The sequence below is a fragment of the Rattus norvegicus genome, chromosome 7 (genome assembly GCF_036323735.1).
Source record: "Rattus norvegicus strain BN/NHsdMcwi chromosome 7, GRCr8, whole genome shotgun sequence".
Lineage (NCBI taxonomy): Eukaryota > Metazoa > Chordata > Mammalia > Rodentia > Muridae > Rattus > Rattus norvegicus.
The window spans coordinates 133,042,773-133,048,830 of record NC_086025.1 but is presented as its reverse complement, the minus strand read 5'-3'; positions in this window follow the sequence as shown (position 1 = coordinate 133,048,830).

Sequence of the window (6,058 nt, the reverse complement as noted above, 5' to 3'; positions counted from 1 at the left end):
TGTATTTGTTTCTCAAGACAGTGTTTCTCTTTGTAGCCCAGGCTGTCCTGGAACTTGCTTTGTAGACCAGGCTGGTCTTATACTCACAGAGATCTGCCTGCCTCTGCCTCCTGAATACTAGGACTAAAGGTGTGCATCACCATGCTTGGCTATCTAAATATAGACTTAAAGATGCTTTTAATCGTGCTATAAAGCTCTCCATCTGATCTATATATTTAGCCCTCTGGGAAGAAGAAAACATTCGTGCTTTTTAGCAGAAAGCCATAGTTTTTGCTATGACTCAAAGGCGTAAGTCTACTCCAGTTTCTTTACAGACCCTTGCTGGCTGGGTTTCAGTACAGATTATTTTTAAAATGGTATTTTATGCTCCAGGGAATCAAGAAAGTCATAAGTCTTAGGTCCACCCCTCCAAGTCAAACATAAAAAGCCAAGAATCACTGTCAACCAACAGCCTAAGCTTCCCTGACTGTTCGTGAGTGGGAAGCTCTAAATATAATTTTTTTCTTTAGTTTCTTTAACTTTAAATTCTGTTCCTAGTCTGTATCTGTCTTGGCAGAGTTCCAAGCACCTGGCAGACACCATTTGGAAGAAATCAGCTGCAGAGTACAAACTACTCTGAAGGTGATCCAAACCATATGCCCCAGGTAGTCCTACAAAACTGGAGGTTCCCTGACTCATCGGCTGGGTCAGAAACTAAGTGCTTCTGATGAATAACCCATTGTCCTAACCTCTTCCTGGACTTTGACTAATGCTCCAATCTCTCTGGGCCCTGACAATAATGTTCTGATTTCATCTGAGAAACAATTACAGAAGAGAACACATTGCTTCTCATCTCAACAGAAGGCTGGGATACATTAGATCAAAAGCAGACTCTCTAATAAAGTGGACAAAGAGATTTTTTCAAACAAAACCAGCATTATTTATGATTGGGCCACACATTACAAATTTTGTCCCCACCCCACCCAGATAAAAAGAATGCTAAGACCCTATCAAGGATTTGACAGGGACGCAGAAGATAATGGGTGAAGGAGAAGTCACCTTGCCTCCATCTTGGGCTCGAAAAACATCTTACAATAAAGACAAACTAGGTTCATTTCTGTTTATGATTAAATTGCTTTCTCAAGGATTGAGCTATGCCCCACCTGTAAGCTTAACTACAAATGATTCTGTACTGCCTGTTCCTGAAAATGACAATCATGCCTTTGTCTCAAAAGGTTATTATGACCACCTCGTCATGACCACCACCTTGTCATGACCACCTTGTGACAACCATCTTGTCATGACCATCACCTTGTCACAACCACCTTGTCACAACCACCTTGTCATGACCACCACCTTGTCATGACAACCTTGGAAATTACATCTTTGTTTCATGATGTTGTTATGACTACCTTATTATGCTTATCTTCTGCTTCTGTAACCCAATCTATTTCCTGCCAAATCCCCCATTTGTGGAACTACTACTCCTGAACTATAAAACCCTTTTCTTGCCCATGTCCAATGCTGATCTCTTGAACCCCACCTTTAAGACAGCACAGAGATCAAAGACAATGTGCCACTCTTTTATTTTCTTTAATTAATCTATTTATTCTATATAAGTACACTATAGCTCTCTTCAGACACATGAGAAAAGGGCACTGGATCCCATTACATCCCATGTGGTTGCTGGGAATTGAACTCAGGACCTCTGGAAGAGCAGTCAGTACTCTTAACCACGGAGTCATCTCTCCAGCCCAAACCCCACCTTTAAAAAGAGACCAAATATATAAATTAAGAAAGCTTGCTTCAATTAATCTGGCCATGATGTGGGTCAGTGGTCTTTTTCTCGTGTCTATGGGATTAGGAATCTGACATCCTCTTCTGACCTCCACAGGCAACAGTCATGCACAGGGCACATATGTGTAGATACAGGCAAGACCTTGGTACAGATGAAAAATCAGTATAAATTAATAAATCAGTCTTGGTTAGGTCAGCGCTCAGGTGATTTCTGACCTAGTTTGCGTTCTGTTGTTACAATAAAACACTGGCTAAATGCAGTTTGGGGAGGAAAAGCTTTACTTCAGCTCAGTAATTAGAGCCATTCATCACGGGAAGCCAAGGCAGGAACCAGGAGGCAGGAACTGAAGCAGAGACCAGAGGAATGCCACTCATATGCTTGCTCCTATGCCTTACTCAGCAGTTTTCTCATGCATCCGGGACCATCTGCACAGGGATGGGCGCTTCCCAAAGTGTGCTGTCTCCTCCCACATCAATCTTTAATCTAGAAAGACCTGTGTGATGGAGGCAGTTCCTCAACGTCCGTTCTATCCCTCCAAGTGACTCTAGGTTGTGTCAAGTAGACAAAAAGCCAACAGTGCAGTATATGGATGCACTGCCTTTCCTGCTTTCTTTGTGTATACATCAATTTTCGGGGCTTCTTGGCCCCTTCCAAAAGCCCTTAGATTGTCGTCTTCTGGATTCCAGCATAAGTGACTCCATCTTTGTTTTGGTCCCAGTCTGTGCACAGAAGTCAGTACTGACTCAGATTGGAAGAACTAACCTCACCTTCAAGAAGAGTAGGATGCTGTCTTTTACTTGAGCCAGTCTCTCCGTGCCTCCCTTTTAAATATTTTTTTCTAATTTTTTTTAAATGTATGGGTGTTTTGCCTGCCTGTGTGCCTAGTGCCTTCAGAGGCCAGAAGGCATTGGATCCTCTGGAAGAGCAGCCAATGCTCTTAGCCACTGAGCTATCTCCCTAGTCTCTCTCTCTCTCTCTCTCTCTCTCTCTCTCTCTCTCTCTCTCTCTTTCTTTTTTCTTTCTTTTTTCCTTCCTTCCTTTCTTTCTTTTTCTTGCTTGCTTGCTTTTTGTTTTTGTTTTATCATCTATCTATCTATCTATCTATCTATCATCTATCTATCTATCTATCATCTATCTCTGAGACATGGTTTCTCTGTATAGTCCTAGCTGTCCTGGAACTCACTCTATGGACCAGACTTAGCCTCAACAGAGGTTCTCCTGTCTCTGCCTCTGCTGGCCCCTGTTTTATTCTTTAAAACAAAGTTGTTGTTTTCTTTAAAGATTTATTTATTTTATGTGAGTATTCAGACACACCAGAAGAGGGCACTGGATCCCATTACAGATGGTTGTGAGCCACCATGTGGTTGCTGGGAATTGAACTCAGGACCTCTGGAAGAGCAGTCAGTGCTCTTAACCACTGAGCCATCTCTCCAGTCCTAAAACAAAGTCTTACAACATACGTCCATTTGGCTTCAACTCAAAATCCTCCTGCCTCAGTTTCTCATGTACTAGAATTGCAGACACACACACACACACACACACACACACACACCAAAACAACTGAGTTTCTTCTACACCCAAGTTCATTAAGAAAAAATAAATCCAAGAACAGGAGAGGTTTATCAGCTGATAAATTAAAGAAAGCATTGTTTAATTTATCACAAAATTGGGACCACTCAAAATCATTTTGGGACCAGTGTGGGATAAGCACCCATGAATACAAGCCTGGTAAAAAAATCAGATTAAAGGTGGAATCCTTACCTCTGGATTATTAATTTGAATTGTCTTAGGTAGTTCAGTGATAAAGGACTGGTCTAGGGTGAGTGAGACCCTGGGTTTGATCCCCATCACTGACAAAACAGGAAGGAAGGAAAGAAGGAAGAAAGGGAGTGAGAAGGAGGGAGAGAAGGGAGAGGAGATGGAGGAAGGGCAACTTTTCTCAAGGAACAGACTTAAAGAAAGGGATTCAGTGAGCATATGGCAATAACTGAGAAATCCTCAGACTTCAGGGAAGATCAGTGCTGTCTGATAGAAATAGTCAGGGACGGGTGCTGTCTGATAGAAATAGTCAGGGATGGGTGCTGTATGATAGAAATAGTAACTGAGTCCCAAGTATTGCAAGCCATTTCCCACTAGATACATTTTAAAAGGTAAAAAGAAACAGGCCTTCTAGATACAGAGTAGCTGGGGGCTGGGGCTCAATGATAGGCAGTTGCCTAGCATATGTGAAACCCTGAATTCCACTGCTAGCAATACACACACACACACACACACACACACACACAACCACACATATCACACACAGAGACAGATGCATACACAAATACACACACATACACACACACAATACACAACCATACACAGACAACATACTCATATACAACCACACACATACCATACTCATATACAACCAAACACACAACACACACATATACAACTATACATACACAAAACCATATACACCACACACACACATGCAAATACACACTCATATACACACATGTACACAACGACACACACACCACGCATACCACACAGACAGACTCACACACACACACACACACACACATACACACACACACACACAAACCCACATCACACAGTTGTATTTCAAGTATTGGATAACTCAGTATGGTTAGTGGCTGTCATATTGGATAGCACAGGTCTACTATGGTTAGTGGCTGTCATATTGGATAGCACAGGTCTACAGAGTGTTGCCTGGTTTCTTGGCACATGAAACTGACTAGACTAGATAATCCACAAGAACACTCAAGCTTTTACAGCCAAAGACACTCCAGACCTGGACCTCAAATCAGAGGCAGTTTCTAAATTCCCAGCTCTCACTAGCAGTAAGACAGCTGCCCAAGCTCGGCCGTCCCTAAGACCAGCATATGCCGAATGCCTATATTAGGCATGTCCCTGGAGAACAGGCCATAGCTGATGCATTCCCAGAGAATGACAGACTAGCCCATAGGTTCACTACTTGCTGGGGTAGGTATTATGGTAGATTGATGGGCATGGCACTAGAAGCTTCTTAAAACAGCTTCAGTGCGACAGGTGTGGTGGCACACACCTGTAAACACACACCGGGGACCAAAGCAAGAGAGTCACACGTTTTGTTTTTGTTTGTTTGTTTGTTTGTTTGTTTGTTGTTTTGTTTCTTTTTTTCGGAGCTGGGGACCGAACCCAGGGCCTTGCGCTTCCTAGGTAAGCGCTCTACCACTGAGCTAAATCCCCAGCCCCGAGAGTCACACGTTTAATGACACATGGGCAGCATGGCAAGTCTGTGTCTCAAAAGAAAAAGAAAATTTTAAAAAGCTGCATTAATGGTTGACACATTTGCCACCTCTAGGTGAAGTCTTCACCCTCCCCCTATCTTGATGTAATTTGGGTTTGAGCAACTGGCTTGTTTGGCCAATGAGATAAGATCCAATCTGACAGAAACTTGGGAAGAACTTGTGCATGGAAGCGGAAGCTCGCTGGCCCCCTCTCCTGCTTTTGCAAATTCAGAGACCATTGCCAGAAGAATGGAGGCTAGCCCACCAGAGGAGAGACTTGGCTCAGTTCCTCTCATCATCCCAGGCAACGCCTAACCAACCAACTGCAGAGCCAGGGAGGCCACATTCTGCTCCATGCAAATCCCTAAATGAACCCCACTCAGCCCGAAAGGCCAACCCAGAGACCAAACCAGAGTGCAAACAAATGATTGCTGTTTTTAAGTTGCTAGAACGAGGCAGCCCGTTACAAAGCAAGGGCTGATTTAAAGCAGAATATTCTGGGGCTTGGAAAAGGTTCAGTAGATGAACTGCTGGCTGAGCAAGCAAAGGGACCTAAATTCTAGATACAGAGCCCCCCAGGGGATAAGCCAGGCTTGGCAGCATGCACTTGGAACCCCAGTGCTGGGGTGGATCCCAGGGACTTCCTGGCCAGCCAAATTAGCCCAAACAGCGAGGTCTGTGTTCAGAGACACTATTGGGGGGGGAAAAGGTAGAGAGAGGTAAAGAAAGACACCCAAAGATAACCTCTGGTGTCCACATGTACAAACCACAGGCACCCCATACACACATGTACCCACAACACACTCTCTCTATCCCTCTCTCTCACTCCCCCCCCCCATGCATGCACGCACACAAACCCTTTAGACTGGAGTCCTAGGCACCAGTAATTTTTTTTAAATGGAATTTTCTAGATGCTCAGGTGTAGTGTCCCCTGCACATTTGGGTTATGGCTCCTTGACTGCCACTGTCTTGCTGGGAATCTTCAACTTAAGCCTACAGCAGA